Below are 12,433 nucleotides of genomic sequence, written 5' to 3'. Positions count from 1 at the left end.
AATTTTGGAACAGCACATATTTAAAGACGAAGAAGCAAAAAATTTTGTGATATGTGGTATTAAATTCCACTGTCCCTGAAAACAGTCATCAAGCCTTTTATATTTGCTCAATTTATAACAAAGATGGCACTCCAGTGCCAATTATAAAAACATATTTTGGAGGGTTGCTGAAAGTTTGTAGAGGCAGCTTTTATTGTTAACAGATACATTTATGTACAGGCTTTTCTGACCTTTGATAAACAGTGTATATGCTCAGATTCAACATTATTTGAGCACTTAACATAGAGGCGAATACTATAACATCACTGATACTTCATTTATTACTAAGAACAACACACAGAGGTAGGTTTTATTATTACTCTTATTTATACAGAATAGGAAACAGAAGTTTGAAGACATTGCATATCTTAACAAGAGTTCTTTATTTTCAAACAGTTAAGGAAGATGTATTCTATTGCTTTTCCACCAGGAGGTTATGAAGTCTTAAATTAGTGAGCAGAATGGGCTTTTTCCCCCCATCTTTCCTGCAGTTCTTCCTTCAGCAAAGTCTCTTTCATCCCCAAATAATCTGATTGTTTTCTCTCTGAAGTACTACAGCAGTAGTTCTTCAAGCATGATCCTGGCCCAGCAACAGTATAGAATTACCTGGCAACTTGTTACAAATGCAAACGTCTCAGATCTACCAGACAAGCCCTGCTGATTCTGATGCACACTGAAGTTTGAGACTCATCACTCTACAGAAATTTCTCTCTAAACAGTCTCTGTCATTCTTAATTCCAAATCTATCAGTGAGCTGAGTACTCATGAAACTTTCCTCTGTGGTGGCATTTAATAGAATTCATCTCTATCTCAATCTTAAAACTATGTTATTTTCTAGAACATGTTTTTATCTGATCACCTAAGGTTCTTATACTTTTTTATGCTTCTTTTTGATTCTAATTATTCATTTAATCAATTCCCAGGACCCAAGCTTCTGGTCCCATCACTTCATGGCAAATAGATGGGGAAACAATGGAAATGGTGACAGACTTTATTTTCTTGGGCTTCAAAATCACTACAGATGGTGACTGTAGCCATGAAATTAAGACACTTGCTCCTTGGGAGAAAAGCTAGGACAAACTTAGACAGCATATTAAAAAGCAAAGATATTACTTTGCTGACAAAGTTCTGTCTAGTCAAAGCTATGGTTTTTCCAGTAATCATGTATGGATGTGAGAGTTAGGCCGTAAAGACGGCTGACCTTCAAAGAATTGTACTATACTTCAAAGAATTGTACTGTACTACAGTTGTATTGTACTTCAAAGAATCTGAACTGTAGTTTTGGAGAAGACTCTTGAGAGTCCCTTGGACAGCAAGGAGATCAAACCAGCCAATCCTAAAGGAAATCAATTCTGAATATTCATTGGAAAGACTGATGCTGAAGCTCCAATACTCTGATGCAAAGAGCTGACTCGTCAGAAAAGACCCTGATGCTGGGAAAGCCTGAAGGTAGGAGAAGGTAACGAGAGAGGACGAGGCGGTTGGATGGCATCACCAACTCAAGGGCCGTGAGTCTGAGCAAGCTCTGGGAGATGGTGAAGGACAGGGAAGCCTGACGTGCTGCAGTCCATGTGTTTCAAAGAGTGGGACACGACTGAGCAGCTGAAAAACAGCAGCAAGTATCACACACATACTCCTGACTTCCAAATTCCTATCTCCTCCCTAGATTTTTGTATTAGTTGAATTACTTAGTCATTAACTCAATATCTATTTGATACTGTGCAGCAGTCACAGTCAAGCAGCATTTGTTGGAGATACTAAGGGAAAAGAGATAAACAACAGCCCTTGCCCTCAGGAGCAGGTAATTAAAATCTGTAAATGCCCATAGGACATTAAACCTTGATGTTCCATAGGTCTTATCTCAACATGATCTGATTTATGAAAATCACCTTTGTCCCTTAATTTAATTTTCCTTTTGAGTCTGACAGCAGTTAAAAAAATACTGTCAGTCACACTGAAACTGTAACACCCTTTCCTTCACTCCATATATACACCAACCTTCTCCAACCAAGTCTTCTTTAAAAATGTGTCTCATAAGCATCTCCCTCCCTATGGCCAATGTTTTAGGTCCTGCTCTGACCATACTATAGTAGACATAGTATATACTATACCACAATAGATTCCTACCTTTTTCATATCCCTTTTCCCATTGCATTTTCTTTCACAGTACTGTCCAACTTATTTACCTAAGACTAGAGATTTTGAGATTTTGTTATATCTTTGTCCCGCTTGAAAACACACAAATAACAAACAGCACAGTTTAATAGCCCACACTTGCCCACAAAAACCAAACTCTTAAATAAAACATTTAAAATCCTTCTAAATGTGACTTCAACTTCCTCTCCAGCTACATGCCTCCACCTCCCTGGGCTATTTCACCAACATGCCATCCACTGTCACTCTGCTATGGCTCTCCTGAGCTATGTCCCTGTGTGGGGTGACTTTATTAATACCTCTTCCTCTGGCAGCATCTCACATCAGGACTCTGCTTCAATGTTATCTTATCTGTAAATATTTCCTGACTCTCTTAACAACCTTGTTCCCAAACCAGACAAAATTAATAGCTCCCTCTTTAACACTCCTAATATATTTTGTTGATGGCACTTACAATGCCCTACTGGATTTTAAACAACTTGAGATAAAGGATTATATTAGTTCATCTGTGGATGCCTGGCATCCAGCTCAGTGCTTGGCATATTAGTAGGTGTTTAATAAATAGAGGTAGAATTGATCTAACCCAATTTTAATATTTTGGTTTTCAAGTCGCAGCCATCTGGAAGCAGAAGTTTAAAATACTAATTAAAAGGATGCCGGTTTTGTTGCAACCTCCATTTCTCCTTCATACGTAGTATTAGAACTCACAATTTTTGGCTGGATTCTTGGCTCTTGGAATAGAAACTACATTTCTCAGCTTCCTTCAGCAAGGTGTGGTCATTTTTAAAATTCTGGATGGTAACATATAAGCAGAGGTGGCACGGCATACTTCTGGGAAGGCTGAAAGGGAAAGCCCTGGAATGTGGACACAATTGCTGGCCCTCCAACCTTGACATGCGTGGCTACTTTGGGAGTGCAGGCCTTGTAAAGCACAGCAGCAGGACGATGGAGCCTCGGCCCTCTCCCCGTGGACTCAGCGTGCCACATCAGATCCAGCTGCATTATCAGATGGATATGAGACAAAAGAAGTTAGAGTCCACAGTTTTAAACTGTGTTTTATTTATTTGCTGAACACAATTTTTAATGATACAATTTTAAAACACTGATATTTATATTAAAATATTTAACAAAACACAGTTTATTTCCCTTTTAAACAGAGAGTTTAAAATGTGATTTAATCTTTTTATGATTAACAAGCATCACAGCAGAGCTATGATGATATGTGACACCGTCCAGGAGACCACAATTCCCTCTTGCGAGGACTGTGTTTCCTTGTCAGCTCTACCACTTCTTACTTTCAGTGTGCCTGCATCTACAAGGTAGGACGATATTCCTTTAAATTTTTTTCTATCTTCTGAAGCATTCACCTATATAAAGTTTCACATTCTCATCCTCCAATAATGACCCATAAAGGAAGTATCACTATATTTGAAAGAATGAGTTCCTCTCCCACATCTGCATATATAAAGCATCAAAGTAGAAGACAACTTTGAAACCATGCACCCCACTGTAAGTCCATAAACCCTTATCTGTTCACAAAGACAAAAAAATGAAAAATAAGCACTTAAAAAAGTCACAGCACTTTTGAAATTTCTGTGACAGGGAAGCCCATGACAAGGAGTGTACTTGTTTCACTGAAGAGAGTGCAAACCAGTTTGAATGCCTTCTAATTCACTTGTTAAGTCACACGTGGCACGACTCGAGTGCATGTCATATACAACAAGACTATGTGTTAATTGAAAGTGGGTTGACATTTAAAAAATACTTCACAGAGAGTACAAAACACTGGTCTATATCTGGGGTCAGAACTTGGGGTTCCTGACTTCTGGCTCAGCATTGGCTGCCTTGGTCCTTTGCTGCTCTCAGGTGCTAACACTGATGTCACCAACCCACATCTCACCACTGAGGGGCTTCAGAGTCATTGTCTAAATGCAGCTCTAAACCTACTGAATGCCTCTGATATCTGATTGGCCTCTCTGTGTCTGAACACCAGTTTTCATGGGGTGGACCCCATATATCTGGGTTCCAAAGACTGTTTCACCCCAGCATTGGCCTCTACTCCTACCGTCCCCTTAACACTATTCTCGATCCTGCTTCAAACTGAATAAACTAAACTATGAGTCTTTCTCTCATCCAGTTCTGAAAATCTCCATTGCCTAAAAACCACTACAGCAGTGCTCACACTTCTTCAACAGAAAGAGAGACAGACAGATGGGGAAAGCACTTTAGATTCAACCCAAACTCATCTGAATCAATGGTCACCGTTTACTGGTCTGATGAAGTTGTTGAATGACCAATTCACTGAGTTATTGTTGAATTTTTTAAAAGATTAGTTTTGGTGACTGTGTACAGCAGTAGTTTTCACAAATGTTTGGCTAGGACAACTCAGTTATCAGTTTCCTACATGATTTACATTTCAGATACTGAAGCAATTCTCCGGGACTTAGCATTTAAGATGTGGATGGAGGAGTTATCCTTTAAACACACTTTACATCATTTTCTATTTCTGCAGGTGTCTGTCCTGGCCATGCCTCTGCTTCTGCTGGTGAAAGGGCTCTTTATGAACCTTCTCCACCTGGTAAAAGATATATACCTGACCGTTTTCTGCAATTAGTAATTTGGCAAATTGTTAAAGAATTGATCTGCAGCCATCACCAAGTGCCACATCCTACCACACTTGAATTACATTTCCATTCACGTAGCAAATGACTTCAGCAGCTGAAAGTGAACTTTGGGAGAAAAAAATTGCCTCTACTAACATCACTGATTTTACATGTACTTTTGGTGTCAAAAGCACACCAAAACAATTACCTCCACATCACCTCCACCCCAAAGAGTTGTTTCTTGTGGATTCTCTCCTTCTGCTTCAAGGAAGAGCCACAACAGTTTGTGTGGGGACTGGGGGGAGGTAAGCTACCTGTATGCAGTATTTTACTTTAAAGTGCTTCCAAATAGACTGTCTCATCTGATTCACATAATCAGTTAATGCGTTTGCCAGGGTCCACATTACTCAGTTTTGTTTTTTTTGTAAGTTGAGGAAACAGAGGCTCATCGAAGTTAAAAAACTTCCCTCAAAGTCATATAGGCAGCAAGTTAAAGGATCTGCACCAGAAAGAAAGTGAAGTTGCTCAGTCATGTCCAACTTTTTGTGACCCCATGGACTATAACTGACCAGGCTCCTCTGTCCATGGGATTTTGCAGACAAGTATACTGGAATGGGTTGCCATTTCCTTCTCCAGGGGATCGTCCCAACCCAGGGATTAAACCCGGGTCGCCCGCATTGCAGGCAGATGCTTTACCATCTGAGCCACATTGACTATGGTTTCTGCACCAGAAACAACCTCTCAACTCTTTACTTCACCCAGCCCTGATTCCTATTCGGGCATTTTTTAATATTTCTGCATAAAAGAATATCAGTGAAGTATTTTCACTGTCTTTATAGTCTTTAGGTACTACCATTAGTTTGCCTCTGACTATGCTTTCCTAGCCCTATTAATATAGTTAACTTATTTTTGATGTTTTCATACAGTTCATTTAGCTGTAAACTCTTGAAGGTGAAGGCCAGTTCTTCTCCATGGTCAGTACTGCTCATGACATATGTGTCTCCTGGCACTCAAGGGATCCCCATTTAGTTTCTTTCTTTCGCCAGAGCCTTCCTTGGGTGCTTTGAATCTGGCCAGTGAGCATTAACCAATCAAACAGCTTCTACGGTTCTGGCAGGACTTCTAAGACCTTCTCTCACACAAAAGTTCAGGAACGAGAATAATAAGTCAGGCTATTTTAAACAATAAATACAACTATTCTAAGAACAGACAGCACAAAGGTTTTTCTAGTCTCTTTGAAGACTAGAACTACGGATCAACGTGCAACAACCATCATCTCTCTTAAAAAGAAGAGGTTTTGCACTTTCTTCTCTTAACTCTATTTCTCATCTGGAAAATTTGAGTGTACTGGTGTTGAATCAACTATTCTAAAAGGTATTACAATATACTGTTTGGTGAAAAAGTAAAATGCAAGAATATGTTGGGAAAAGAACTTAACAAGAAGGCTGCAACCACTTTAGAAGTGTAAAACTCCATCCACAGGGGAGTTGGGACACTAAAACTTCCATCAAAGCACATGAAAATGACATCAGTGGTCTGTTATCCCCTCATAAATGAACCAGACCTGGGCAAGGACGTTTGAGCAACATCAACCCTTGTCAAACCCTTAACAAAGTTTGACATCTGTTAAATCATTAAAGGGACAAATAAAATGTTAACCAAGACAGAGAAGGAAGGGAGAGTGCTGATAGCATGTATTAGAACTAAAAGTAAAAGGCCAGAAAAGACATGATTAATTTCTGGATTTGGAATATCTCTATAACTTGTTGGCTAAACCTTCCCAAGTTCCAAGTCACTGGAAACTACTCTGGCAATAAAAACACTATGGAGATCTGTAATAGATGGATTTAGGGCTTTTAACACTGATACAGCTGTTTTCACAATAAGTGGAGATCCTTTGGCTCTTCATATCCTCATCTTCCTCCAGACACCTTGTTTCAATTCCGTGGAATGTAATTCTCCCTGACCTCAAAGAGACCTTTGTCCTTGAACCAGCTTTGTAAGAACAAAAACCAAACATTGGGCTATAGTACTTCATTTTAGTTTTTATACCTGATTAAACAGTGCACTCTTATTTTCTCTGTCCTTTTGAGTCTGGGGCATACCAGTCTGGTATCTCTTGTACAGAAAAGAGTGGGGTTTCCTTTCAAAACTTAGGACAGAGAAAAATCTACTGCTGTGTCGTGCAAGTTGCTTCTGTCATGTCCAACTCTTTGCAACCCCATGGACTGTAGCCCTCCAGACTCCTCTGTCCGTTTCCAGAAAAGAATACTGGTGCCATGAGTATTGACACCATGCCAACTGAGGTGCCATGCACTCCTCCAGGTGATCTTCCCAACCCAGGGACTGAACTCACATCTCTTGCATCTCCTGTATTAGCAGGCAGGTTCTTAACCACTAGCGCCACCGGGGGAGTTCTCAAGAATTGCTTGATACATCAGTTAGCATTACTTTCCATGACTAATATGTAACTTCTACAATATTGAAATTTATGAAAACAAATAAGCCTGAGATTTATATGATAAATGAACCATAAATGGATGGGGATAAATATGCATCCAAATCTAACTGGTCTGAAGGCGAACAGCAACCAACCTTCATATGTGGGTACATGAGGACTTTCTGCAGCAACAAGGAAAGATGCACAGGAAGTCATATACCACACCTTTGGGCCGCCAGTCAAAGAAAGGACCTTTAGAAGGAATGACTACAGTGCATTAGCTCATTCTTATGCTGTGTGTGGGTGAAGCCAGGCATGGAAAATGCAGGAGAATGTACAGCAGGAGGAAAAGACAAGTAATCTGGACTACCGCAGCCCAACTCCATGCAGGCAAGAAGGAAGAACGTTGACAGGGCCTCCAACACGTAAGACCTTAACATGTATGCAGGCCCAGTAATGGAAAGTTGGGGTAAACAAAAAGATAGTATCAGTAACCAGGGCAACAGGTAAGTTTAGCAACTTAATGGCAGCAAGCATTAGCAGCAGAAGCTCCAGAAGCACCAGTTTTCCAGGGAGGAAGTGCAGGAGTGCTGCACCAGTTGGCCAGGCTGAAGCTCTGGGTGGACCACCAGCACGAAGGGTTGCTCAGAGGAGCTCCAGTGACAGGTGAGCAGAGGGGACTGAGGCAGGGGCTGGGTTACAGGTCTCATGACCCAACTGATCGAGGAAGCAAGAAAATGCCTTACTGTGAGAATTTACTATAACCTCTTCCTACCAGTATTCTTCTAGAAAATAATCTACTGGTTCTGCCTGCAGCCTTGACTCTGGAATCCATTAAAACCAGCAGAAGAACTCAGATTCACATACTTTAACAGAGTACAGTAGTCTTCTCACTCCTTCTTTCCTTCCTCTGAGAGAGTTTCAGGCAGTTGGCAAACATGGCCACAAAAACCATACCACACGAATAGTCCAGCCTCTCTAAACTCCTTCACATGGCCAGGTGGACCCTGTTGCAGGCTGCAAGTCATACTCTGTACCCAATAACTGCATTATTAGGTGGGAAAAGTCTCATCACAAGAAAACATCATAAAGCTTGCTTCCTTTCTACCATATTCTGTGCATTTTCCAAGGAAAGGAGCTGTATATTTATTCTGGATCCCTTGGACTGTAATTCACAAACAACAAGGACAAGTGTGCTTCTTGGCATCTTAATCATGGGGCCACGCCAACCTGAAACAAATTACCTGCCATTCTAAATGCAGTCAATCAATGCATAAACACCAAGATGTTTATGGCCTTCGGATGCTTACAATCATGTAGAACAGGTCACACATGCACATATACATCGCCATTCTTTTCTAAGATACAACTAATGTTGGAAAATACAAAGACTTGGATATGCTAGACTGATATTTGACCCATTATCAACCTTCAAACTTTAGCAGGAGAAAAGTGAGAGTTTAGTGGTTACTGAGCAGGTGAAAGGAACAAAGAAGGAAGAGGGATAAAAAGAGAGGACCTCTTGGGGGGCAACTGCCTGGATATCCTTAGGTGGTAGATCCGCAACAGAGAACCCGTCTCTGTAAAACCTAGAACCACTACTGGATGCTTCACAAGTACTCAGTTTAGAAATTCTACACAGTAAGAGGCAGAGTGAGGGAGGTAGGGGGAAAGGGGAGGGTTATCTTGTATTTAGTTCCTGCCCCAAATCCTCAATACTTCAAAGATCACTGACTTTCTATAGTGGCAGCAAAACTGTAGCTCCTGTCCTCTTCAAAAAATTACTGAAGACAGCTAACTACCTTCTCTTGGAATTCATTCATGCCATAACTCACCTCATTACCAAGGTGACCCAGATAGTTACCACTTCCACTGATACCTAGGAGTGGGGCTACTGCACAGCATCCAACTGTGGACCTGCGGCCTCAAGGACTGACATTTCTTATACTTGCTGGGTTAAAACAAGGTCTATCTTACCAATACCTCCTTCTCTCTCCAGAAAAATAACTATTACAGGTAAGCAGGGAGTGTAAAGGAGCTCAGAGACCTTGCTCACATGCCTGTACTGGCAGGTCTTCCAATCTTAAAGTTTGGCATTCTTATTTGCTCTGAGGCCCAAATGGAGAAGTGCCATTGAATGCTTTGTGGCTGTGGAAAAGGAGAAAGGAAACTAATGGTTGTGTTATTGTTAAGGACAATAAAGACAGCAGTTACGGCCTCACACAAAAAGTTTCTTAGTGTCAGGCTCAAAACTGGGAAAGGAATACATCAAGGTTGTATACTGCCACCATGCTTACGTAACTCATATGCAGAGCACATCATGAGAAATGCCAGGCTAGATGAAGCACAAGCTGGAATCAAGATTGCCAGAAGAAATATCAATAACCTCAGATATGCAGATGGCACCTTATGGCAGAAAGTGAAGAGGAATTAAAAAGCCTCCTTTTGATAAAGGACAGTGAAAAAGTGGCTTAAAACTCAACAATCAAAAGATGATGGCCTCTGGTCCCATTCCTTAATGGTAAATAGATGGGGAAACAATAGAAACAGAGACAGACTTTATTTTGGGCTCCAAAATCACTGCAGATGGTGACTGCAGCCATGAAATTAAAAGATGCTTACTCCTTGGAAGGAAAGCTATGATAAACCTAGATAGTGTATTTAAAAGCAGAGACTTCACTTTGCTGACAAAGGTCTGTTTAGTCAAAGCTATGGTTTTTCCAGCAGTCATGTACAGATGTGAGCTGGACCATAAAGAAGACTGTGCACACAAAGACTGTGTGCTTTCAAACTGTGATGCTGGAGTAGACTCTTGAGAGTTCCTTGGACTGCAAGGAGATCAAACCAGTCAATCCTAAAGGAAATCAATCCTGAATATTCATTGGAAGGACTGATGCTAAAGCTCCAATACTTCGGCCACCTGATGCAAAGAGCTGACTCATTAGAAAAGACCTTGATGCTAAGAAAATTGAAGGCAGGAGGAGAAAGGGACGATAGAGGACAAGATGGTTGGATGGTATCACTGATTCGATGGACATGAGTTTGAGCAAGCTCTGGGAGATGGTGAAGGACAGGGAAACCTGGCATGCTGAAGTTCATGGCGTCTCAGAGTCAGACAGGACTGAGCGACTGAACAACCAGAATACCCTCTCCTTCTGGCCTATGAGATAGTTTGCCTCCACTTTATAAAGAAAACTAGGTCTCAGAGAGGCCTTGCCAAGGGTTACAGCAGACCCCTAAGTGCAAAAGCCAGTAATGTACTCAGATCCCTCTGATTTCAAAGTTTCTTCCAGACACTGAACTACTTCTGTGTAGAGAAGCAGCTTCAGCCTAATAAAGTAAAAACAACCCAAGAAGAGTACCTGAGTGTGTTGGAACTTGGGAGCCAGGAAGGGGAAAGGCAGTTGATCTCCCAAATGGAACAGCCGCTGCAACAACATTACTATCATTATCATCACTAAAGTGATGCGAACAGTTGCTTAGTATAAAAAACTGATTAGATTTCTCCTTGTGCATTATAAGCATCTTGTTTTGCTCTTGCTTCTAGGAAGCTCAGAGACAAACCCAAAGTTCCTGTTTAGTAACTGTGCAGTAAGCCACATGCACATCAGTATTTTCTTCTCATCTTGATTCTGGATTTTGATTTCTATTTTACTTGGTTCTAACCTTTACTCACCACTTATATATTTATTCATAATATATAGTCTCATGAAAAACCTCAAAACTTTAATGGAATAAGGTTAAGGTATGCATGACATTAATTTAAAGAATAATTTACCTGGGTGCAGTTTTCATCTGTAGCATCACACAGATTCTTTAGTCCTTTGAATTCTATTGCTAAAATATCTGAAGCAAAAAAAAAGAAAGAAAAAGAAAATCAAGACACCATCTGGAGGCTTTGGAAAGACAGAGGTAATCAGGTCTTTGATCTGCTCTGCACATGGACTGGGAGAGGGAAATAGGACCAAATCTCCCTGACACAGACAATCATTTGCTTTATTAAACAAGTGTCTTGTATTACACACAGAGTAGTGCGTTATGTGGATGCACAAGAAAAAATGATGATGAAAAGTAGATACTGAGCATATTGAGTACTCTGGGTTTTGAAACATTAACATCACAGCTGTTTCTAATAATTTTTTCTCTAACTGCAAGCTTATTTCCACAACATGTTCTAATGTAACTGTAACTGCCCCAAAATGTTTTTCTTTTTTCAAATGAAGTCTTGTTAGAAATAACTATGCAACTGAGAGCCCATAGTCATCTTAGCTTACTACCCCATATACAGGTTATTTTGTATTCATTTATTGGTGTGTTGTGTGATTCAAGACGGGACAGTTTGAAACAATCTAACTTACCTTTAAACTAGTGAAACGTGCCTTTTTAAACAACAGAACAACAACAACAAACCCCAAGAAAACCTCACTAATGAGAGGAGTCAAGAAAGGTCATTAGTGGAGTGCCCTGCAGTTTTAAACGTAAATGACAACGAGCAGCTCATTCCTTGACTATCTGTATCTGGGGTACTGATGGTTTATACCATTAAAACTACGGGGTTAACCTAAACTCAGATGCAAATAATATATTAATATTCCTTTTAAATTCTTCCTTCTATTTACCTTGTAATTCTTAACTGTCTCCCTCCATCCATGTAGCTTCTTTTTCTTCTAGATTTATAGCTTTGTAAAAAGTTTGGGGATGTCTTCAATTGCGACTCTCCCAGGAGGTTTGATCATCAGAGACCAATTTCTTCTCTGGGTTTGATTTTCCGATGAGACCCAGGGTCGCCTCCACCGTGTCCACAGCTCAGGACAACCTAGAGGGTCGCCTTTCAACCTGGGTTTTGGGTGACGGTCAGCTCCTGCTCCAGGCAGGAGTTTCTGAGTCTCGCTGGGGCAGCTGCCCACGGCGAGATGGTGAGGTCGACCAAGAGCCTAGTACAGGGCTCCAGGAAGGCTGCTCTGGTCTAAGCAGGGCTCAGGGACAGTGCGGCCCGACTGTCCCCAAGGGCATCACGTGTCCTGCCCTGAAGCGTGGCGGGCTTCCCGGAACCTAAACGACCACCAGCCCCTCCTACTGGGAGGTCGCAGGCCGGGACCTGAAACCCCCTCACTCCACCACCCTCCAATCTGGGAGGGCTGTGAACTGCCACCCGGCGGGATAGTTGACAAGTCTCTCTCAGCCGGAATATATATTA

The 12,433-nt window shown here is 41.1% G+C and overlaps 1 long non-coding RNA gene across 2 annotated transcripts in view; it reads right to left on the bottom strand.

Annotated features, from left to right (window-relative positions):
- LOC136163373 (uncharacterized) overlaps window positions 1-12,132 on the bottom strand; it is a 77,399-nt gene extending 65,267 nt beyond the window's left edge. Inside the window, exons 1-2 of one of the 2 annotated variants that reach the window (XR_010662231.1) lie at window positions 11,856-12,132; window positions 11,015-11,082 (exon numbers count right to left, since the gene is read on the bottom strand). This is a non-coding gene — a long non-coding RNA (uncharacterized lncRNA). Of the gene's footprint in view, window positions 1-10,598; window positions 10,651-11,014; window positions 11,083-11,855 lie in introns of those variants that run through there. The other variant, XR_010662230.1, reaches the window with a different exon arrangement.
- Between the last annotated feature and the right edge of the window lie 301 nt (window positions 12,133-12,433).

This window comes from Muntiacus reevesi, chromosome 3 (assembly GCF_963930625.1).
Source record: "Muntiacus reevesi chromosome 3, mMunRee1.1, whole genome shotgun sequence".
NCBI classification, from domain to species: domain Eukaryota; kingdom Metazoa; phylum Chordata; class Mammalia; order Artiodactyla; family Cervidae; genus Muntiacus; species Muntiacus reevesi.
This window is presented reverse-complemented; position numbering and strand designations above follow the sequence as displayed.